The 23,159-nt window shown below is 45.5% G+C and overlaps 1 long non-coding RNA gene across 2 annotated transcripts in view; it reads left to right on the top strand.

Annotated features, from left to right (window-relative positions):
• The window catches only part of LOC146863477 (uncharacterized), a 199,702-nt gene that overhangs the window by 28,032 nt on the left and 148,511 nt on the right, over positions 1–23,159 (top strand). The window contains exons 2-3 of one of the 2 annotated variants that reach the window (XR_014978613.1): positions 10,412–10,509; positions 15,923–16,050. This is a non-coding gene — a long non-coding RNA (uncharacterized LOC146863477). The remainder of the gene's footprint in view (positions 1–10,411; positions 10,510–15,922; positions 16,051–23,159) is intronic. The other variant, XR_014978612.1, reaches the window with a different exon arrangement.

Below are 23,159 nucleotides of genomic sequence, written 5' to 3'. Positions count from 1 at the left end.
GTGCCCGAAGGGCACCATTTGTGCACGGCTTATAACTACTGCGAAAAATTAAAATATTACCTTTAAAAACGAAGTGCATCATATGTCCTCCATGTGCGCACGGGGCGCGAAGCGCATCGTGCGTACATGGCCCATCTAGCGTAACGTGGGCACGCGGTGCGCGTAGCGCACCGCGTGCCCACCGTGCGTGCACGGCACTAACTGCGTAAAGTGGGCGCGCGGTGCGCGAAGCGCACCGCGTGCTCACTGTGCGCGCACGGTGCGCAAAGCGCACCGTGCGCGCACGGAACAAACTGCGTTAAGTGGGCGCGCACGCCACGAATGGCGTAAAGTAACTTAGCATTTAAAAAACCGTACAAATTCACTGAAAAAACCATAGGTTTCACACACGTTATAGTTAGGAATTAGCATTTAAAAAACCTTGCAAATTCACTGAAAAAACCATAGGTTTCACACATGTTATAGTTAGCGGAAATTTTACTGATAAAAAACCAATGAAATTCCCCCGTTATAGTTAGTGCAGGCAACTATAACTCACGCGACCGCAATCTTCTGCTGATGACATATGTGTCTTTATGAAAAGAAAATATTTGTAATATATGTATAGCTAAAAATGTATGGAAGAAGACATGGGTAAATAAGTGTCTAAATACAGTATTAGCATCAGCAGAGGATTGCGGTCGCGTGAGTTATAGTTGCCTGCACTAACTATAACGGGGGAATTTCATTGGTTTTTTATCAGTAAAATTTCCGCTAACTATAACATGTGTGAAACCTATGGTTTTTTCAGTGAATATATATATATATATATATATATATATATATATATATATATATATATTCACTGAAAAAACCATAGGTTGCTATAGTTAGGAATTAGCATTTAAAAAACCTTGCAAATTCACTGAAAAAACCATAGGTTTCACACACGTTATAGTTAGGAATTAGCATTTAAAAAACCTTGCAAATTCACTGAAAAAAACATAGGTTTCACACATGTTATAGTTAGCTGGACATTTCACTCGTACAAAACCATTGAAATTCCCCCGTTATAGTTAGTTCAGCTAACTATAACTCGTGCGACCGCAATCCACTGCTGATGACGTTACATATTACATCACTCATGACATGGTCAGTGACATCACTCATGACATCACTGATGACATCTCAAATGACATCACTGATGACATCACTGATGACATCATCCTTGTGTAAGAGTGGCAGACCTCCTCTTATCCTAATATAAACTTTGATACACACATTGAAAAATACAAACTAAAGTTTTGAAAACTATAGAGATACCAATACCAGTTAGAACAACCTATTCAGTAATTCCAAAATCTACATACGCATCCACTTATTCATCAACACTTCTATATAGTCACTCATACATGTACTCAGTCATCATATGTACTCATACATCCTGTTACACACCTACACTCATACAAATAGTTACTCAGACACATACTCACACATGCAAATAAACATCCATTTACTTGCATATACAGCTATACACACACCACTACACTTACTTCTACAGAAACGTACATATACTTACTCTCTTAAACAATCACTTATAGAAACACATACTTATTTATACAGGAACTCTTCCAATCTCTCACTCTCATATATCCTCACTTATATACATCAATACTCACATATACTAGTTAAAAACATATGGACTTACTCATAAAGACACTATTGGGACAGTCATTCACTCTCTTACTCACCCATACACACACTCATCCACCCATACTGTCCTGCTCACATACTGTCTTCAAAACACATACAAACAGTGAGTCACTCATTCATGCATCTATACGCTAAGTAACATCCCCCACTGAACCATACAGACACTCATACTGATACTCTAAAAACGAACTAATAACCCATATACACACTCATGTAGCTACTCACCAACCCATGCAGCCACTTATACACAAATTGAGACACTGATACAGATATTTAAATATTTAAACATTACTCACTAATACTTGAATTCACTAAGATACTGTTAATAAGTCAGTTATACAATTAATTTTACCAAAAAAACCATCCATTTAGACACTTATTTACCCATTTATTCTTCCATTAACCTTTAGATATACATATATAAAAAATATTTATTTTTCAGAAAGACACATATTCACTGGATGATGTCATCAAAGATGTCATCAGTGATGTCATTTGAGATGTCATCAGTGATGTCATGAGTGATGTCACTGACCATGTCATGAGTGATGTAATATGTGACGTCATCAGCAGTGGATTGCGGTCACGCGAGTTATAGTTAGCTGAACTAACTATAACGGGGGAATTTCAATGGTTTTGTACGAGTGAAATGTCCAGCTAACTATAACATGTGTGAAACCTATGGTTTTTTCAGTGAATTTGCAAGGTTTTTTAAATGCTAATTCCTAACTATAACGTGTGTGAAACCTATGTTTTTTTCAGTGAATTTGCAAGGTTTTTTAAATGCTAATTCCTAACTATAACGTGTGTGAAACCTATGGTTTTTTTAGTGAATTTGCAAGGTTTTTTAAATGCTAATTTCTAACTATAACGTGTGTGAAACCTATGTTTAATTTTGTGAATTTGGAAGGTTTTTAAATGCTAATTTATGTATGTATTATTATATTTTTTATATATTTATTTTACAATAAACTACCTATGTATATAGTTATAGATTGACTGTATCCTGTAATATGGAATGGCTCAGCTCTTTTTTTTTTATTTGGATAAAGTTGAACAGCATAGTTAATATATTCTATAAACTTATAAACAGTTTAAACATTTTTGAAATTTTTTTTAAGGGTTTTTCACGGTGCACTCACCGTGCACGCACCGTGCACGCACCGGCAATTTTTTTTATTAAACAAAATGTTTTTTTTTATTTACGATGTCCTTTAGGGACCCCCTGAGAAGGGATTAGGGGGTCAGGGAGTGTCTTCCCTGCCTCCTTTTCATGTTTTAGAAATCGGGTTAAAAGTAATTCATTTCTGATGCGTGCGTGCACCGTGCGCGCACCGAGCGTGCACCCCGTGATTTTTTGAAAAAAAATAAAATGTTTTTTTCACCCTTCGGGGTCCTTCAGGGACCCCCTGACAAAGGCTAGGGGGTCAGGAACTCTCTACCCTGCCCCCTTTTCACGTTCTCCACCTTTCTTTTTCACTGTCACACACAAAATGGCGTCCGACACTTCCTGATTTCGACCAATTGGAATGTTGACTGACATCTAACCACCAATCAGAATTACGCTCGCGGGCATTTGGTGCGCGCCCCGTGTGAGCACGGTGCGCGCATATAGATATTTATGTACTTTTAACTGCAATTTTCTCAGGAACTACTGAACAGATTGACACCATATATGCAAAAGGCACATGCCTGACCTGAGGACTACCTCTTTGCCAAATTTCAAGTAATTCTGTTCAGCCGTTCGGGCTGTACCTTCGACTAAAGGTCCTATGGGAAAATGCATGGGAAAAATGCGTTTTGGGACCCCCCTTTTTTCTCAGCCCCCGCTTGACGAATCACCCCGAGACTTTCAGGGTAGGAGCTGAGCGGAGCGCCCCATTAGTGTTGAAAATTTCACGAAGATAAGTCAACCGGTGCCAAAGTTATTCAAAATAGAATTTTCAGATTTCCTATGGGAACTCGGTCCTAACTATAACTATCTACTGGAGACCGCCAGTAGATAATTATATATATATATATATATATATATATATATATATATATATATATATATATATATATATATATATATATATATATATATATATATGTATTATCTACTGGTGGTCGCCAGTAGACAGTTATAGTTAGGACCGTGTTTCCATAGGAAATCCGCAACATTCTATTTGGAATAACTTTGGCGCCGGTTGACGAATCCTCGCAAAATTTTCAAAATAGGTGGGGCGCTCCGCTCCGCTCGTACCCTGAAAGTCTCGGGGGGATTCGTCAAGCGGAGGCTGAGAAAAAATGGGGGTCCCAAAACGCGTTTTTCCTATGCAATTTTCCATAGGGACCTTTAGTCCAAGGTACAGCCCAAACGGCTGAACAGAATTATTTGAAATTTGGCAAAGAGGTAGTCCTCAGGTCAGGGATGTGCCTTTTGCATATCTGGAGACAATCTGTTCAGTAGTTCCTGAGAAAATAGCATTTAAAAGCATATACATATCTATAGCCGCGCACCGTGCGCGCACCGTGCGCGCACCGTGCGAGCACCGTGCGAGCACCCTAACGTGTGCGAGCGTAATTCTGATTGGTGGTTACATGTTAGTCAACGTTCGAATCGGTCGAAATCAGGAAGTGTCGGCCGCCATTTTGTTTGTTTTCAGTGCGAGAGTGAAAAAGGAAGGTGGCGAACGTGAAAAGGGGGCAGGGTAGAGAGTTCCTGTCCCCCTAGCCTTTGTCAGGGGGTCCCTGAAGGACCCTGAAGGCAGACAATTAAAAAAAAAAAAAAAAAAATTAAATCGCGGGGGTGCGCGCACCGTGCGCGCACGGTGAAAACCCCCCCCGCCAAAAAAATATTTTTTAATACTTAGTTTATTGTAAAATAAATATATAAAAAAATAATAATACATACATAACTAAGCATTTAAAAAAACGTACAAATTCACTGAAAAAACCATAGGTTTCACACATGTTATAGTTAGAAATTAGCATTTAAAAAACCTTGCAAATTCACTTAAAAAACCATAGGTTTCACACATGTTATAGTTAGGTGGATATTTCACTCATAAAAAACCAATGAAATTCCCCCGTTATAGTTAGTTGAGATAACTATAACTCGCGCGACCGCCACTCTATCACAAGGATGATGTCATCAGTGAGGTCATGAGTGATGCCACTGACCATGTCATGAGTGATGTAATATGTGACGTCATGAGCAGAGGATTGCAGGCGCGCGAGTTATAGTTATCTCAACTAACTATAACGGGGGAATTTCATTGGTTTTTTACGAGTGAAATAGCCACCTAACTATAACATGTGTGAAACCTATGGTTTTTTAAGTGAATTTGCAAGGTTTTTTAAATGCTAATTTCTAACTATAACGTGTGTGAAACCTATGGTTTTTTCAGTGAATATATATATATATATATGTATATGAACCATCAACCAATGTCATTTAAAAACTGCCAAACTCCATTCAACGGGTGCCTCTATCCATGCAAATGGCCACGTCAATATTTAATCCACCAACGCTTCAAAAAGAAACCGGAGCACTCTGCGGGTTACTTCACAATCCTTTAATTCCCAGTTGGACGCATTTAGGTGATAACTGCCCTTTTCAACACTGGTACTGCGCCAAAGGCCATGTGACAGGTTTAAATACGACCACACTCACTCCTGTTGGATGATTTGTCCTTAATACAAAAAACGAATTATACATCTTTTGTATTGTCCTATGGCCGGCATATAATTGATGTCTTTTGATGACACGGTTGCGTACATCATAACTTCAGTAGAATATCTTACGTGGGTTCAAGCCGCACAATACACCCACCTCACAAAATGCCAGCCGTATACATATCCTGTGTTCAATAGGGATTGGTCTTTTTTGCGATGCTTCTTGGAATATGCGCCCCTCGTTGCTGCACTCACCAACTTTGGTACACAATCCCGAAGGCAGCGGCTATAGTAGCCCTCGCCTTTCCTTTTGGTAATGTCCCATTTAGGCTGCTAAGTATAAATGGCTGCAGTGGCCCTGGCAGTTTGAATCAAACCATCATCCAAGGCCATTTGAAAACAGGGAGCTGCTCTCGCGCCATTTTGAGCACATCCGACTATGAAACTCGGTAAGTGCCTTACAAGTATATATTAGTGATTTAACTGACTAAAGGAAGATTATAATATAGGCGAGCGTCTGGAATAAAGTAACCAACAATGTTTGAGGGTTGATTATACTACTGAAAAAGGAGGGATATATTTTGATCCCGAGCCTCATAAAAAATGTGAACTATAATTGATCTATCCGCCAGTGAAGGGTAACGGAAGTTACCAAGATGTAGAGCTCTTATGTCTGGTGAATTTGAAGAATGTGTTATTTCCTATTTTAGTATCATATTAGTCAATCAATCAATCAAATAAGCTTTAATTCGGTTTGTACAAATACAACCATATAAGCTGAACAGGTTAAAAATACATTAAATAACATGAAATATAATTCGGCAAAATCATGGACAGGTAATTGTTCCTATACAAGCCCTACTTAGCTGGCATTAAATGGTGAGTCATAATTGATATATTCAAAAATATACATATTTAAAATGAATAAGACATGTAAAATTAGGTCATTTAAAATCTTTTGTCAATAGCTATAACCATGTAAGTGAGGGAAGTAGATGGCTAACATAAAGTGACTCGTGCATAAAAATGAGTCCACTCATTCTAGTAAAGTGACTGATGCATAAAATAGATTATTCCATGAATGACTTATACATAACTATAACATCAAAGTAAAATACAATTTGACATTTATCATTTAGTAGATAGTTATGGATTTCCTAGCGGCTCTGCATTTTATAATATATAGTGCTACATGGAAACAGATGTCCCAACTCTCTAAGGAACAGAGTAGGTTCATGGCATCAGCTGTTAAGCGAATGTTATATTTTAAAAGGATCGGTTTCAGATAAAATTTCCTCAAGAATGTATAAAATTTACAAAATAACAGGAAATGGCAACAGCTTTGTTTGGAGACATTGTCACATGGGCATACTTTGCTAGAGCCAGCCCCAATCACAGGGAATGATACGAGATGGTGTACAGTACCCAGTCTTAAACGTACAAGAACATATCGGTGAGATTTCCTAGTCACTTCCACCAAATATGTCTGAAGGCCTTTTTTTAGGTTAAGTTGCCTATAAAATACAGAAGTTTTATAGGTCTTAATCAATTTATTCCTTTCTTCTGTTTTATATAATAGGAATGTGTCTTTAATTTCCTTCTTAGAAGGTAGAATATCACCAACTGAATCTTTGGAGATCTTAATTCCAAATAAAATGTTATACCAAAAAATAATGTAATTCAGCCATTGAATGCGAAGATGGGAGTCCAGTTTAAGACAATCCTTAATTACAGACTGAGTGAACCCAGTTTCCTCTTTGTTCCATATTGAACGCCATAATAGTAAAGGGCGTAATGCAGCCAGGTCCGATAAATAATTAAGGCCTGTTTCTTGATGAATTAAATCAGATGAGGCTGCAACTGGGACACATAATAGACGTTTAAGGAATGTATTTTCATTTGTTTGCAATTGGGCCATTGGGGAGTAGCCCCATAAACCTGCTCCGTATAAGGCCGAAGAGACACATCTAGCGTTATATATGGTTAACATATCTTTTATTCTGTGATCCCCTATTTTTGAGGCAAAACGAAAAATGCCATTAGAATTCCTAGTCATTTTGTGACCTATGTTTCCTTGCTCGTTGGACCATTTGCCATTCGCATCAAAATTGATGCCTAAATAACAAAAGGTATCAACCGCTTGTATCTTCGATCCTTCAAGGAAAAAGGACCGTGATGATTTGATTTTACGTCCACATATCATGGTAAAAGTTTTTAGTTTGTTAATCAGCAATTTCCTGTCATTAATAAAACCAGTAAAAACATCAATTAAACGTTGTAGACCCAGAGGAGTGCGTGAAATTAAGACGGCATCGTCCGCATATAACAAAATGGGCACAACAGTGTTATCAATTTTGGGGGCATCAGCAGGGGTATTATTTAAAACCTCGGCAATTTGATTTATAAAAAGAGAAAATAAAAGGGGCGCCAATACGCATCCTTGTCTGATGCCCCTGCGCACAGCGAAAAAAGGGGTTCGCTCACCCATCGGACCATAGCGCACACTACAAGAGAGTTTTTCATATATCCTAGCTAGGAAAAACACAATCTCCTTTGGTGCCCCAGATTCCAGTAGAATCGACCAGAGGAGCGAATGATCCACCAAATCAAACGCACTGCTTAAGTCGGCGAAGCATAAAAACAAATTACCCCCTTTTACCACTGTATATTTGTTAATAAGTAATTCCAGGTTAACACATTGTTCAATGGTCCCAATGCCCTTCCTAAAACCATATTGGACTGGAGTCAGTACATTGGATTCTTCGGCCCATATCTCCAATCTTTTTAAAAGCACCCTACTTAGTACTTTTATTGAAGAATCAAGCAATGAAATAGGGCGATAATTGCATGCTTCCGAGCGCGAGCCCTTTTTAAAAAGTGGGACAATTAAAGATTCTGCCCATGACAATGGGAAATTACCTGTAGCGGCAGCATTAAAAATTCTTGTAAGGATTGGTGCCCAGAGATCCATTTCATCCTTGTATAGGTCAATCGGGACACCATCCGGGCCGGGGGCTTTTCCCCCTTTGCTATTTAACAAACCTACACGCACCTCCTCAACGCTAATTGATAGTGATAATAGGGGCCAAGTAAAATTATTTATTAAAAGAGGAAAAATTAAAACGATTTGTTCTGGGTTAAAAATTTTTGAAAAGTGCTCAATCCATTCAGTGCAATTAACATGGGACATCAACTCCGGGGTGCAATCCTCTTTTAAAAAGGGGCTATTTACAGTTTCCCAAAAGAGTTTGATGTTATTCAACTCACTGGCCATGGTTAGTTTATCCCAAGCATCTGATCTCAGTGCCTTTTTTTGTGCAAGAATTGCTTGTTTGTAGTCTTTGCGTAGTTTACAGACAAGAGAATGATTACGAGGTTTAGTCCTTAGTGCTAGTTTTAATTTTGATAAAATCTTGGAGCATTCAGAGTCGAACCACTTCTTACCATTCTGCCTAGAACCTTTGGTGTTCCTAGTTAAGATATTTTTTATAACAGTATTTATATTATCAAATTCCATGCATAGCTGTCCAGGGGTAACCTCCTCACTGAGGCAGTAATTAATACTGTCCCTGCATTTACCAATCACATCCCGCTGGATTTTTTGTGGGTCCAGACCAGTCCACTTAAGTCTGCTACCGTTTGGTCTAATGGGGAGGATATCATTGATTGTATGGGTAATGCTAGTAATTCTGTTTCCCCAGGCTAACATAACTATGGAAATACTGTTATGGTCACTAACTACCTGTTCGGATATCCAAAGGTTCATATAAGGGCAATTCTTGGAAAGTAAGATATGATCTATGTTGGTACTAGCTTCCCTGCCAGTGAATGTGGGACATTTAAGATGGTCCTCATTTAAAGTGCAATCCAACAGCTCAAGATCGAATTTGGCCATTAAGCTGTTGAGGATTGTACCATATTCACAATGGGGAAAATGTAACATATCATCTTTATTACCATCAGTGGTGGAGTAGGTATTCAAATAACCACAAGAATTAGTATATATGGTGGGACAAGCTTGAATGTTAAAATCGCCGGCCCACAAAACTACAGCCAATTTGCTGGGTGAATTTAAAAGTCCATCCAGCTCTTTTTCCAGTGGCACTAAACAGGCTCCTCTATCTTTCTGGAAATTATTATTATAGAAATTTACTAGTACCAAGTCTTTGCCTTGCGGGAAAGATAATCGTAAAACTTGACTATAATTGTCAATAGGTAAGTGAGATAAAACTTTGCAACCAATCAATTTGGTAGAAATTAACACCATAAGACCACCTTTTGCTCTACCCATTGGCGAGGGGGTCGCATTTACATAGTACGAGGTGTAGCCCTCTACCGAAATAGGTTCTGTACTCCATGTTTCTTGCAAGCATATAATATCAGTGCCGCAAGTAATAAAGTCTTGCCAGAAGGGCATCCCTAGTTTGTTTCTAATACCTGCTATATTCCATGTAGTCAATGTGTACCCCTTTTCAGTTAAAATTTCTTCGTCATTAATCAAATTTTTGGGTACATCCTTACACAAGTGAAACTTATCAATTGTATCAGCTATAGGATTAACAGGCTCATTGTCACCATTTACCCCTGTGAACTTGGTTGTCAACAACAGGTCCGTACGTAATCCTTGATTATTCTCCGTTTGTATAGGTGTCAGGTTTGGTGTCCCATTTCCCTCCCCATCAACAATCTCCACAGGTTTTGTGTGTCAATCAGTGTCCTCCATTGAGGTCAGACATTGAAACCTATTATATAGTGGTAGTGGTGCACTCACATAATGGGTAATCGGTTTCATGACATGATTATTGGCTAATGGGTGTCTATAGAAGTAGGCAAGTGGCAACAGGGTAGTATTAAACTCCCAATGAGAGGGTGGGGGGGCACTACACAGAACTTTGTGTGCCCAGAATGGTGATCTAAAACTAATAATAATACAGTCCCCATTAAAGTTCTTAGTTGTGGGGCCTATCCATCCCACTCGCTGAGTGAGTAGGATCTGTTCTGCATGTGAAGTTGGCAGACCACAGTTATTAGTTAACCAATAAAGAGTTTTATTTTTCAGAATCTCATTGGTCTCAAGTTGCCCTTCCCGTAACCTAGGGACGTTACAAAGGATCGCGACATATGCTCCACATTCTGGAGGAAGGTTCATTACTGATGGTACGTTAGCACTTTTATAATCTATATGGTGAAAAGTACTCTTCAGTAACTCTGGTTTTTGAGGCCCATGTTTCCCAGCGTCTGCTCTTGATGTTACAACCTTTTCCGCTGGAGCTGTGTCTTTATCTTCGCTAGTCCCTACATCAGTGGGGCGGCCAATACTACTACATGAGCTTATAGGTAAGATACATGGGGCGCCTACTTGTTTATCTGACCCCCTTGATCTTGACTTTGTGCCATCAGATACGTGCGAGGCAGGGGCGGGGATAGGTGTGGGCATCCTCCTACTCTGGTCAGGGTTGGGTATAGTGGCAACTGGTTGTATTGGAATCGACTTGAGTGAGAGTAGTATTGTCTGTACATGTTGATCAATGGAATTAACCCTAGTTTCAAGAGCCCGAATACTCTCGTTAATGGGCCCTAGAAAGGTTGATACAAGAACGTCCAATCTTTCCCAGAAGCCATCAGTATTGGGTTCAATATTGGGACGATTAGGCTGGACATTAGTAACCTCTAGTTGATCTACACGTGGCTCTACTACAAGTAGTTTCTGGGCCGCTTTAGAATGGCGGCCATTACCTTTACCCTTGGGTTTAAATGCCTTCTGTTCTTTGTTATTATGTTTTTGTTTATTTTTGGCCTTTTGGCCTCGTGTTTGAACTGGTGAAGTAATAACAGGGGATTGTGTAATAACGATAGGTGTCCCGGCAACACTATTACCATCAACATTAATAAAGTCATTAGCCAAAGACTCTTCCTCGTTTGAAACCTGCTTCGACAGTACAGGGGTGATGGACAGTCTGCTTGCCGGAGGATTGTGATCCAAAGTCCGAGAATGATTAGAGTTAATTAATTCCGAGTTAATGTTAGTTCCTGGAAGTTCAGGTAAACCAGCGTAGGAAATCATTAACATAGAGTCATAGGAATTGCCCAAGGTTGTAGATGCATTCTCCGGTAAAATAGGTGGGACTGATCCAATAGGAAGAGAGAGACGCCTTTCGGTAGACTCTATAGCCGAAGCGACTACCCCTATAGTCTTTTGCAGCATTCTGTCAATTGCTGTTAGGCTTGGGAGAGGATTGGTAGATGTTTTGTTATGTCTGGTGTTGGGTCGTAGGTGGGTAGGATTGTTTTTACCCATACCAGACTTGCGTGACAGACAGGATGTACTATTCAATGGTACCTCTTACCTCCACCACGGGTGCTAATGATCGTTGGGAACAAGGGGGGTGGTCCAGCCCAGCCTCGTCCTGCCCCGGACGGCCACAGACGGCCCGCCCTCTGCCCGGGCTCAGCCCGGCGACGCCCGCGCGCGTCCCGCGACGCGAAGGAAGCGGCGGTTTTTGAAGCGCCTCCTGGCGCGGGAAAGGTTGTGGGCGGGTCTCTGGATGCACAGGCTGCTGGGCAACGTAGTTTGACCCCACTCGGCGGCCGCTGTTGGTACTTGCGGCGGCGGGGGCCAAAGGGTGCAGCAGGACAGGATACACAAGGCACAGGGCACACAATGCGGCAAAGGTCGGTGAAACGCCCACGGATCAGTCATACTTATATCCACAGATATCATTGAAGTGTGTTTTTGAATAACCCCTGATTGAAAGGGGCGTTTACCCACACTTACAGAATCAAGTTAGGAAAGAGGGGGTATATATATGGGATCAAAGGTCCTAAAGAAAGCTGTGAAGACCCTTGGGAGGGCTAAAAAACAGCTGAAACATGTTGACAAGTATGCAGTGAGGAGGGGTGAGGGGCTGCTAATAATCCCTGTCACCACCATCCCATTCTTCTTTTTAACAATGGCCGGATTATCCAGGAATAAAGCATAAAGGGTAGACATATCCGAGTCAGTTTTAGATTTCACTATATGTGCACTGTATTTGTTGATCCCTTTATTATTATTTGTATATGTCTATTACCTTCCCTTTCCCTTTGCTCCACCCCAGGCATTGGTCTGCACAGGGGTGTCAGTTAGCAAGTCCTATGATGAAACATGCCACAATTTGTGGGTAAGGCCAGTTTTTCTACACGTAGCAAATGTCACTTAAACTTAATAAGTGAGAAGTTTACATTCCTACCTCTTTTGTGTGTACACAGTTTATTCGGGGAGGTTGGGGTAGGAAGTTGTCCTCTTCCTCCTCCCTTATGTGTGTTGAACTATAGTCCAGCCAGGGTTACAATGTGAGAGGTTGCCAAAATCAACAGAAATCCATCGCATGCATAAATGATGACCCAGCCAGCGGGTTTATGAAGCATAGGGGATCTCGCCTCATGAGTCAATATAGCCCCAACAGGCAGGTAGACATTTATATGTGTTATGCTATGTTTATCTGTCTGACTCTGACTCTAACCATTCAACCTATGGCACAACTTTATCCTATTGGCCAATGTAAGTCATCAGCTATTGTCTGGGATCCAGTCAGTCAAGCGAGCCCATTTGAATGACTAGGACAGTGGGATACAGTACATTATCCACCAATCATTCATAGGGGCCTTTCAGCCCATGTGTTGTTCTTTGTTCTAAAGTTCTTTGTAATCAGAGAACACAAGAAGTCTCAAGGAGTCATCAAGATATAGACCCAGTGGTTTTGTGAGGGCTCTGGCCCCTTTCGGTCCACTTCATCATGGTCTCCTTAGAGTTTCTTGCTAACCTCCCTTACTCTTTGAAAACTGTTCTAGGTTTATTCTTGAACATAGTCTGATTTTGTGATACATGGTCAGACTGTTTTGATCCTCTGGATATGCCTGCCTGCTTGCTTCTACAGACAACCAGTGGAAGCAAAAGCGCCTCGCATCACTGCCCTTGATGGTTGTGGAAGGGCAAGTGAGAGGCTGCATGTAGTTAGCGGGCATCCATACCAGCCCTCCATCAGTGATGGTCCATCCCTGTGATATCATCACAAATGTAAACATTCCTGTCCAGGGCTTCATCAAGCCTCGACTGTGCTCCTAGAATATCTTGATATACTTGGGACTGGCATACTTTCTGTCTAGTGTGTTGTCGCAGTCCAGCAGCGGTAGCTGGTGTACGGCCAGAGATGCAAAAGGTAAATTCTACAGTGGATGGTAGTTTCCAAGAAACAGGACTCTTAAGCTTCCCAGTGCCCCTAACTATGCGATGTCACAGACACAGGATACTACTGGGACACCAGGCAATACCAGCTGTAAACCTGAGATGCGAGCCATTGAAGCTTCACCAGCTCCCCTAACTATGAGGTGCCACAGACATGGGGCAGTACGGGGACACCAGACAATACCCACTGTGAACCCGAGACTCAGGCATTGAAGCTTCTCAGGCGCCCTTAACTATGAGGTGCCACAGACACAGGGTAGAACTGGGACACCAGACAATACCCACTGTGAACCCGAGACTCAGGCATTGAAGCTTCTCAGGCGCCCTTAACTATGAGGTGCCACAGACACAGGGTAGAACTGGGACACCAGACAATAACCACTGTGAACCCGAGACTCAGGCATTGAAGCTTCTCAGGCGCCCTTAACTATGAGGTGCCACAGACACAGGGTAGAACTGGGACACCAGGCAACACCAGCTGTGAAACTGAGACATGGGCGTGGGCCATTAAAGCTTCACCGGCACCCCTAACTATGAGGTGCCACAGACATGGGGTAGTACTGGTATACCAGACAATACCCGCTGTGAACCTGAGACACGGGCCATTGAATCTTCTCAGGCTCCCCTAACTATGAGGTGCCACAGACACGGGGTAGTACTTTTCACACCAGACAATACCCGCTGTGAACCTGAGACGTGGACCATCAAAGCTTCTCAGACACCCTGTATGGCGCTGGCTCTCTAGTGTAACAAAATGAAGTCGCCTGTGCAGAGAGTCCGGTGGATCCCCAATAGATGTGCAGAGGTAAAAGCAGATTATTCTAATGCCCTGTTCGTGGTAGCGTGGGCGAGCGGTTAGGCTTATCAGGGGGCAGTGCTCAGCATTTGTTGTCACACAGAGGCAATAAATGGAACACACACTCAAGAATAAATCTAGGACCAAGTAGTAAAAAATAAAGTTGTATCTTTTTATATATTTTAGAAACCAAGAACTTCATTTAACAGTGAATAAATGGTTTCTATGCCGATTTGTAACCAAATGCAGTTCAAGAAACAAATGTTTATGAGTTTGAAGCAACAACAGTCAGTACCATCAGGCAGAGAGTGCAGCGTACAGGTGAAGGAAAAGCATGGGTTAGACAGCAGAGTACCGTCAACACATCTACCATCCCTGTCGATGGAAGCACCACTTCGCCACAGATTTTGGGGACCATGATGGCCCAGAGTTTTGGAAGTCCCAGGGCTCGGGCACAGCAGGCAGTTTTGGGTTGCCTGGGTCAGAGGTGCCGGAGGTCTTGGGATGCAGAATTCGGTCTTCCCCGGTGGCGTTCAGCTACAGGCGTGGTGAGGGCCATCTGTCGCGGTTGGGGCGGTCGTCCCCAAGTTACTGCTTCCACGCAGTCGATGCCACTAGAAAGTGGGTGCAGGCTCACAGGGAGGGGGCTGTTTCCAGCATCGCTCGCAGGTACTTTGAGGATCCCTCAGGCTGGTGAATGCGCTGAGGGGGTCAGTTACTGGACTGGTGACTAACAGGCCTTGGCTGCTGCAACTTCTGGTTGACGAGGTGAATCGCGTCGACATGGTAGTGTGGGATTTATCATGGTCATGGAATATAGCATGCGCATAGCACACAACATGGTAAGGAGCTATATGCAAACATGACATGGAGGATTGCGTGGGATATATCATGCAATATAGCGTGCGCACGGCACACAACATGGTAGGGAACAAACATGACGAACGACTGAGTGGATTTTATCATGGAGTATGGTGTTGAGAATGGCATACAAGGAGTTATATTCAAACATGGCATGGAGGATAGCATAGACTATAACATAGAGTATGGTGTCGAGGATGGCGTGTGACATGGTAAGGAGCTGTATACAAACATGACATGGACAAAAGCGCGGAATACAGAACAGAGTGTGGCATTGAGCATGGCACATAACATGACACAGGGACTGTCACGTGACGTGATTTGAGTTTGGCCTGGTTCTCATTAGACGTTACATTTGGCGCCCCAAGCGGCTTGAAGTCACCACACAAGGTGGTAGCCGCCCCATCTTGAAAGTCTCCCCGCCACACACAGAGCGCCCCAGCATCCACTTCAAAAAGAGACTTGGGCTGAGAAAGAAGCATTTTATTAAAAGTTGTCAGCAGTAAAAGAAAGTGTGCCTGACAGGCGTCCCTGGCATCCAGTCCGCGTGCATGGCCAGGCCGCAGAGCATGCTGGGAAACGATCGGCTGATTAGCAGTGGCTGCATTTACGACTCTGGTTCTGTATAAACATATCTACCCATCGACCCTTTTAGAATAACAACACGTTTGTGCTTTATTTGTCTGCAGGTCCCAGTAAATGCCAAGGCGAAGGGCCGTAAAGAGGGCGCTGATGAAAGGCCCGGATTACGAGGGGGGTTACAGAGAGTCTGAGCAAAGCCGGGTGTCCATAAAACCCAAAGACATTTCACATGGAGGTAAAGAGGAGGACCAGCAATGTGAGAGGATGGTGGGAGGATGGTGGGAGGACGGGAAGTGGAGGAGAGAGAGAGAGAGAGAGAGAGAGAGAGAAAGAGAGAAGAAAGGGAGAGAGGAAAGAGAGAGAGGGAGAGAAAGAGAGAGAGAGAGAGGGAGAGGAGATGGAGAAAGAGAGAGGGATAGAGGAGAGAGAGAAATGAGAGGGGGAGTGAGAGAGAGAGAGAGGTGAGAGAGAGTAGGAGAGGAGATGGAGAGAGAGAGTGAGAGAGAGAGAGAGAGAGAGAGAGAGAGACAAAGAAAGATGAAAGAGAGAGATAGAGAGAATAGACAGAGATAGAGAGAGAGGGAGAGGAAGAGAGAGGGGGAGAGAGGTGTGTGTGAGAGAGAGAGAGAGAGAGACAGAGGCACAGAGAGACAGAGTGAGAGAGAGAAAGATTGAGAGAGAGAGACAGAGAGAGACGGGGAGAGAGAGACAGAGAGGGAGAGAGAAAGAATGATAGAGAGTCAGAGAGACAGAAGAGAGAGAGAGTGAGGATAAGGAAAGGGGGTAGAGAAGGAGATGGAGAAGAGAGAGAGAGAGATAGAGAGTGAAAATGGTGGGAGGTGAGAGGATGGAAGAAGAGAGAGGGAGAAGGGGAAAAAGGAATGAAGAAAAGGGATTGCAGGAAAGGAGGACCGAATGTACGACAGAGAAGAGAGAGAGGCGACGAAAGAGGAGGTGTTATTGATCTGCAGATATGTGGAACCCAGGATATTGATTACTACTATATTATGAATGTTGTTACATTTAGATAGGTACAGATGTACTATTCTCTATGTACCCTGAGGCTATATCATGAAGGTTTGCAGGTATGGAGTGGGTAAAGCTATACCTATGTATGCCTATTACGCTGATGATTCAGTGGTAGTCAGTGCTCTGGGTGCAATGCATGTGTAGGTCGATATTTTAACATGAACTCAAGGGCCCAAACTTTCTAAACGGTCAGGGAACTCAGCCCAGCAGCAAACAATGCTGTGCCGTGCCACGTGACGGGGCGGGAGCAGGAGAGCGCCGTATCTACAGAGAGTCGAGTCTTTCGTCCCCTCTCCCTAGCACCGGCACAGATGTTAGCTGCTGTAGTGCGAGGGTGCGTGCCTGAGTCTACCATAGGTTTTGTACAGGAAGGGCAGCCTTGCAATATGAAACACTTTGAAACTTTTCCTACTTTGTATGTGTGCTGCACAATGTTTTGATTCTGTGGATGCGCGGGGTTTCTGCTAGAGCGAGGTCGGCGGAGCTGAGGTTCCTTTTCGGTACGTGGAAGGAGACTCTTTTGTTGAGGTATTTGAATCCAGCGTTGTGGAGGGATTTGTAGGCGTGGGTGAGTAGCTTGAAGGTGACTATCTTTTTGACGGGGAGCCAGTGGAGGTCTCGCAGGTGCTGGGTGATGTGCTCATGTCGTAGGGTGCCGAGGACGAGTCTGGCCGCTGTATTTCTGGATGGTCTGGAGTTTTCGTAGCAGGGATTTGTTGATTCCAGCATAGCGGGCTTTTCTGTAGTCCAGTCTGCTTGTTATGAGTGCGTGGGTGATGGTCTTTCTGGCTTCGGGGGGATCTACTTGAAGGTCTTGCTGAGGTTGTGGAGGGTGTTGAAGAAGGTGGAGGCGAAGGCGTTGATCTGTCGGGTCATGGTGAGGGAGGAGTCGAGTATGACGCTGAGGTTCCGGATGTGTTCCGTGGTGGTGGGGGGTTGCCAAGGGCGGAGGGCCACCAGCAGTTGTCCCAAGCTGCGGGGTGGGTCCAAGGACAAGGACTTCTGTCTTCTCCGAGTTGAGTTTCAGACAACTGCTGGTCATCCAAGTTGCGACGTCTTTCATTCCTTCTTGGAAGCTTAGTCTGGTGGTTTCAGGATACTTCATGAGGGAGAGGATGAGCTGGGGGTCGTTGGCGTAGGATACAATGCTGAGTCCGTGCTGTCTGGCGTTGGCGGCGAGAGGGGCCATGTAGATGTTGAAGAGCGTGAGATTGAGCGATGATCCTTGTGGTACTCCGCAGGTGATCTCTGTCGGTTCGGAGAGGAAAGGCAGGAGTCTGATCCTTTGGTTCTGCCGGCAAGGAAGGAGCGGAGCCAGTCAAGGGTGGTTCCTTGTATTCGTGCGTCATGGAGTCTGGCTGCAAGAGTGTGGTGGGAGACGGTGTCGAAGGCTGTGGAGAGGTCGAGTAGGATGAGGACTGCGGTGTGGCCTTCGTCTAGGAGTGTGTGGATGACATCTGTGGAGGAAGGAGGGCGGTCTCGGTGCTGTGGTTGCTGCAGAACCCAGATTGGGAGAGTCTGCAGAGGGTTTCTTGAGGAGGGACTTGACTACTACACACTTCCAGTCATCAGGGAAAGTGCTGGATTCGAAGGAGGCATTGATGGTGCGTCGTAGCTCGGGCGTAATGGTGGTGGCGGCTCTGTCGAAGATGTGCGGGGACAGGGGTCCATGGTGGCTACTGAGGGAGTGCGCTTCATGGTCGTGGTGGTTTTTCGGTGGTGACCGGGGTCCAGACGGTGAGGCAGGAACGGCTGTCGTTGCTGGAGGGATGGGTGGTTACTGGGGTCTGCTTGCGGAAGTTGTCGTAGCACGTCCCACAGCAGTGTCTGTGTACACACAGACACCATGTGCAACAGGAGTGCATGTGTACACAGACCGCATGTGCAGCAGTAGTGTGTGCATACACACACCCAAGGTACAGCATGTGCTGCAGCGGTGCACACATACACACACAATCACACAGACAGCATGTGCTGCTGCAGTGCATGCATGCACATAGAAAGCATGTGCACCAGCAGAGCGTGTATACACAGGCCCCTGCTACAGCATGTGCAGTAGCAGTGCGTACATAAACACATACACACAGCATGTGCAGCAGCAGTGTACACATACACACACAATCACACAGACAGCATGAGCAGCAGCAGTGCATGTGTACACACAGACAGCATGTGCCGCAGCAGTGCATGTGTACACACAGACAGCATGAGCAGCAGCAGCGCATGTGTACACACAGACAGCATGAGCAGCAGCAGTGCATGTGTACACACAGACAGCATGAGCAGCAGCAGTGTCTGTGTACACACAGACAGCATGAGCAGCAGCAGTGCACACATACTCACACAATCACACAGGCAGCATGTGCCGCAGCAGTGCATGTGTACACACAGACAGCATGTGTACACAGACCGCATGTGCAGCAGCAGTGCACACATACTCACACAATCACACAGGCAGCATGAGCAGTTACTGACAAATCGCACCCCTGGGTGCTGTGGGCAAGGTCTTTACTAGATGCCTATTCGAGCATCTTAGCTCCTGGGTTGAGGATAACATGATTATACCGCTAGGACCATCTTTAGATAATATTGCAGCTTTGCAACTCATTACTGAAAGATGTGTCTAGCAGGAGCTGCCTGGTATATGCTGCTGTATTCATTTTTCCACGCCTTTTCATAAGGTTGCTCGCCCAACCCTGTGGAAAAACTTGTCCAATCTTGGAATGTCCAGCGCTTTATTGCATCTTATTATTGGCCTTCATTCCTCGACATGGTGCCAGACACGGTGAGGTGGGGATCGGGGACTCTCTGCAGTTATTCCCACAAACACGGCCGAAGGAAGGGTGTCCGCTTGCGCCGCTGCTCTTCTCCCTTTACATATCGGATCTCCCTTGCTCCCTATCCAAAAGTGCGGCTTTCCCGCCCAGCATGAGGGGCCGCCCAGTGACCGCCTATTTACAGTAGCGGCTCCTGGAGGCAGTGCTGCGGGGCGGTGGGGCAGGGTGGGGGAGGGGCAGGGTGAGGGGTAGTAAATACTACATACGGCATACGGCAGAACGGAGGTAAGCACATAAATAAATAAATAAAAAAAATTATAGCTGGCACATTCACATAGCTCTGATAGTGCACATCTATTGTGAACTGCACCAGGCCCGCTTCCCTCAGCTGGGGCATCCACAGAGCTCTGATACTGCACATCTATTGTGAACTGCACCAGGTCCGCTTCCCTCAGCTGGGGCATCCACAGAGCTCTGATACTGCACATCTATTGTGAACTGCACCTGCCCCGCCCCTCTAGGCTGGGGTATCCGCACAGCTCTGATAGTGCACATCTATTGTAAACTGCACCAGGCCCGCTTCCCTCAGCTGGGGCATCCAGAGAGCTCTGATACTGCACATCTATTGTGAACTGCACCTGCCCCGCCCCTCTCGGCTGGGGTATCCGCACAGCTCTGATAGTGCACATCTATTGTAAACTGCACAAGGCCCGCTTCCCTCAGCTGAGGCATCCTCAGAGCTCTGATAGTGCACATCTATTGTGAACTGCACCAGGCCCCACTTCCCTCAGCTGGGGCATCCAGAGAGCTCTGATACTGCACATCTATTGTGAACTGCACCTGCCCCGCCCCTCTTGGCTGGGGTATCCACACAGCTCTGATAGTGCACATCTATTGTAAACTGCACCAGGCCCGCTTCCCTCAGCTGGGGCATCCAGAGAGCTCTGATACTGCACATCTATTGTGAACTGCACCTGCCCCGCCCCTCTAGGCTGGGGTATCCGCACAGCTCTGATAGTGCACATCTATTGTAAACTGCACAAGGCCCGCTTCCCTCAGCTGAGGCATCCTCAGAGCTCTGATAGTGCACATCTATTGTGAACTGCACCAGGCCCCACTTCCCTCAGCTGGGGCATCCAGAGAGCTCTGATACTGCACATCTATTGTGAACTGCACCTGCCCCGCCCCTCTTGGCTGGGGTATCCACACAGCTCTGATAGTGCACATCTATTGTAAACTGCACCAGGCCCGCTTCCCTCAGGTGGGGCATACAGAGAGCTCTGATAGTGCACATCTACTGTAAACTGCACGGGGCCCCACTTCCCTCAGCTGGGGCATCCTCAGTCAGAGCTCAGATAGTGCACATCTATTGTAAACTGCACGAGGCCCGCTTCCCTCAGCTGGGGCATCCAGAGAGCTCTGATAGTGCACATCTATTGAAAACTGCACCTGCCCGTCTCCCTCGGCTGGGGTATCCTCAGAGCTCAGATCGTGCACATCTATTGTAAACTGCACCAGGCCCCACTTCCCTCAGCTGGGGCATCTTCAGAGCTCTGATAGTGCACATCTATTGCAAACTGTACCAGGTCCACTTCCTTCAGCTGGGGTATCCTCAGAGCACTGATATTGCACATCTATTGTGAACCGCACCTGCCCCGCCTCCCTCGGCTGGGGTATCCTCAGAGCTCTGATAGTGCACATCTATTGTAAACTGCACAAGGCCCGCTTCCCTCAGCTGGGGCATCCTCAGAGCTCTGATAGTGCACATCTATTGTAAACTGCCCCAGGCCCCACTTCCCTCTGCTGGTGCATCCAGAGAGCTCTGATATTGCACATCTGTTGTGAACTGCACCTGCTCTGCCTCCCTCAGCTGGGGTATCCTCAGAGCTCTGATAGTGCACATCTATTGTAAACTGCACTAGGCCCGCTTCCCTCAGCTGGGGCATCCTCAGAGCTCTGATAGTGCACATCTATTGTAATCTGCCCCAGGCCCCACTTCCCTCTGCTGGTGCATCCAGAGAGCTCTGATATTGCACATCTGTTGTGAACTGCACCTGCTCTGCCTCCCTCAGCTGGGGTATCCTCAGAGCTCCGATAGTGCACATCTATTGTGAACTTCACCTGCCCCACCTCCCTCGGCTGGGGTATCCTCAGAGCTCGGATAGTGCACATCTATTGTAAACTGCACCAGGCCTGCTTCCCTCAGCTGGGGCATCCTCAGAGCTCTGATAGTGCACATCTATTGTAAACTGCCCCAGGCCCCACTTCCCTCGGCTGGGGTATCCGTAGAGCTCTGATAGTGCACATCTATTGTAAACTGCCCCAGGCTCCACTTCCCTCGGCTGGGGTATCCGCAGAGCTCTGATAGTGCACATCTATCGTGACCTGCACCTGCCACGCCTCCCTTGGCTAGGGTATCCTCAGAGCTCTGATAGTGCAGATCTATTGTGAACTGCAACTGCCCTGACTCCCTCGGCTGGGGTATCCTCAGAGCTCTGTAGTGCATATCTATTGTGAACTGCACCAGGGCTACTTCCCTCCGCTGGGGCATCCTCAGAGCTCTGATAGTGCACATCTATTGTGAACTGCACCAGGCCCGCTTCCCTCAGCTGGGGCATCCAGAGAACTCTGATAGTGCACATCTATTGTAAACTGCAGCTGCCCCCCCTCCCTCGGCTGGGGTATCCTCAGAGCTCTGATAGTGCACATCTATTGTAAACTGCACCAGGCCCGCTTCCCTCAGCTGGGGCATCATCAGAGCTCAGATAGTGCACATCTATTGTAAACTGCACGAGGCCCCACTTCCCTCAGCTGGGGCATCTAGAGAGCTCTGATAGTGCACATCTATTGTGAACTGCACATGCCCCACCTCCCTCCGCTGGGGTATCCACAGAGCCCTGATAGTGCACATCTATTGTAAACTGCGCCAGCCCTGCTTCCCTCAGCTGGGGCATCCTCAGAGCTCTGATAGTGCACATCTATTGTAAATTGTACCTGCCCCGCCTCCCTCGACTGGGGCATCCGCAGAGCTCTGATAGTGCACATCTATTGTAAACTGCACCAGGCCCCTCTTCCCTCAGCTGGGGCATCCAGAGAGCTCTGATAGTGCACATCTATTGTAAACTGCACCAGGCCCCACTTCCCTCGGCTGGGGCATCCAGAGAGCTCTGATAGTGAACGTATATTTTGAACTGCACCAGGCCCGCTTCCCTCAGCTGGGGCATCCACTGAGCTCTGATAGTGCACATCCATTGTAAACTGCACCAGGCCCGCTTCCCTCAGCTGGGGCATCCTCAGAACTCTGATAGTGCACATCTATTGTAAACTGCACCTGCCCGTCTCCCTCGGCTGGGGTATCCTCAGAGCTCAGATAGTGCACATCTATTGTGAACTGCACCAGGCCCGCTTCCCTCAGCTGGGGCATCCTCAGAGCTCTGATAGTGCACATCTATTGTGAACTGCACCAGGCCCGCTTCCCTCAGCTGGGGCATCCACAGAGCTTGATAGTGCACATCTATTGTGAACTGCACCTCACCCA

This window comes from Triturus cristatus, chromosome 2_2, assembly GCF_964204655.1.
Source record: "Triturus cristatus chromosome 2_2, aTriCri1.1, whole genome shotgun sequence".
Taxonomy (NCBI): domain Eukaryota; kingdom Metazoa; phylum Chordata; class Amphibia; order Caudata; family Salamandridae; genus Triturus; species Triturus cristatus.
The sequence above is the reverse complement of the archived record's forward strand: the minus strand, read 5'-3'. Positions and strand labels throughout refer to the sequence as shown.